Source organism: Athene cunicularia (genome assembly GCF_003259725.1).
Source record: "Athene cunicularia isolate RWA chromosome 5 unlocalized genomic scaffold, athCun1 chr5_part1, whole genome shotgun sequence".
NCBI lineage: Eukaryota > Metazoa > Chordata > Aves > Strigiformes > Strigidae > Athene > Athene cunicularia.
The window spans coordinates 45,481,157-45,483,629 of NW_020799101.1; positions in this window are offsets into that span (position 1 = coordinate 45,481,157).

A 2,473-nucleotide genomic window follows, 5' to 3' on the forward strand; every position below is an offset into this window, starting at 1 on the left:
AGAATGGTCTCTTGGAATTCTAGGAAGGAACATAACACTCAGATAATGCAATTTTTTAGCAGATGGCCACATCTGATATCCCAGTGGAATATACAGAAAAGGCACCATGGCTTTGTTCTGACTAAACGACTCTGCTTCCATGGACAACAATCTACATCTACATACATACACACATCCTTGAGATGTAATTTTGCCATCAGCTAACAAATTCTGATTTCTTTGTTAGTTAACAAATTACAGAATTTTGTAAGCCATCCCCAAAAGCCAGTTTTGGGCTGGCTTACAAAATCCTTCCGGTTACCTAGCAACGAGCAGGAAGGATGTGGGGGAGCAGAAGGACTCTGAGTCAATACATGGCAGCAGCAGTACCGGTTCAGCGAGGCAGACTTTATATAGGTCGCTGTATTTATAAAGGTAGCTCTGTAAAATTATTACTGAAGTGCAATAACTGCGGTGTTTCGTGGTCTGACACATGAACTCACCAGAGTGGCAATTTCTTCGCCCAATATATTCTCAGATCTTTGGAAGAATAAAATATCAGCAGAATGGGAGGGTGGCAAAGCAAAAGAACAGAACAGAGCATTTGACTGGAGATGAATTGGCTCTTTATCAAATATGCAAGGATCTGTTTTTTTCATACCTTTTAAAGGTATCATCTTGTACAGAGGAAGAAATTCCTTTTAAAGTTTATGTCTTGCACTAGAAATATTAGATATATTTCCCAAGGCCCTCACTATACATTCATCCATTCAAACATTTTTGATTTCTGTGTCTGAAAGGGAAAGATACCCTAGTAGTTCAGTGGTTGCTTATAAAATAAATCCTGATGTTAATACATTTAATAGAATTATTTTCCTCTGAGTGTTTGAGCATAGCCATTAGAAAGGGGAGAGTTAAACAGTTATGGCACTGTTCAGAAAAAAAAGAAAATAAATCCTGTTCATAAATTAATTCCGTAAATGTAGGACAATAATGTTTCTTCTCTTCTGATGTCCCCTGTAAAAGTCTCAGGACACAGGTGGTTCTTCATTATTGTTGTAGAGATCCCTAGCAAAGGAGAACCCTGTTTTCAGTTAAGTAAAAGTTGGAAAGAATTGATTTGAGTGCTAGGAAGAACGAAATAATTTCGATTTGAAAATAAAATCCTAATTTTATTTAAAAATATACACTTACTAGTTGAAAAAATTAACATTTGAAGTTCTAATTCTGGAAAACTTATTAATTCACAGACACTGATCAGTGATTTTCTTCAGGAGAATTGGGGTTAACTGCAAAGAAGAAACTGAGCTAGTATAGTCATTATCCAAAGTCAGAAAAAAATGTAATTACTCCATTGAACTCAGAATGCTTTAAAGGGAGTGTAGGGTGATTTTTATTTGTGGGGTGTTTTTTTTTGGTTTTTTTTTTTTTTTTCTATGAACAAGGAAACAAAGCTAGATATTACTCTGAACTCCTTTGATTACAAGTGTGGTTTTCTAGGGAAATTCTTTAGTCTGATGTCTACAAAGTTGTATCAGGATGACCTATTGTCCTATTCATAAGAGTAACTGTATTATAAACATCTTTATCACAGGGCCGTTTTTTCCAGCAGGGAGCACGTGGCACTCGTGTGACAGTGCTGTGAGAGGAAGATGAGGGTGCATGCCAAACACTGGCAACAACGGCCAAGTGCGGTGCCTGTCCCGGGAGATGTGGCTGCTGCCTTAATATGGCCCTGATTTGATTTCTGTTACTATAAACACAAGTTTTAACTTATTACTGTCTTTCACAGTAGTGGGTGAGTAACCACCATCTCCACATGCTGGAGGTACTATCTTTGAGTCTTTGCTTTTCTTAGGACCTCAGCCCTACCTGTCTTTTTCCTGTTTTCCCACCTCCTCAACAGTATGAAAGAATTTTCTCTTCTCCAATGCAATTAATGGATCCTACTGCTTAAACATTTACATCTTCTTCAATATAAAATGTTTGACGGCTATTATAAATTATTTAATGTCATAAACTAAAGATACGAGTGATCCCCTCTAATCCTCCTCTGTACCATCCTTCTTAGCCTGCTGCTGTAAAATATTAAAAGCCTTTTTTTTTTTAATGTGTTAATTGGTATTAATGGGGTTAATCTTTGCGAAGTAGAGATTATCTTGCTTTAGTCAGACATTCAAGGGAGAACTTAATTAACCAAAGGCAAAAGAATATGGAAATACAGAAAGACTTGCATACTGATGCAACATGTTCTCCTGTTCCATAGTCACATGTGCAGACCAACAGGTTTGCATTGTTCATTTTCAGAAGTAGGTCCCAAAAACAAAGCTGCACTGTCCCTGCCCCCCAACACCTAGACATATGTTGAGGGGAGCAACATGTTTAATTTTACTATCTTCTTCATTTCTTAAAATACATGAGGTGAGATTTCTGTCTCACAAAAGACAGAGGGAAAAAAAAAAAAAAAAAAAAAAAAAAAAAAAAAAAAAAAAAA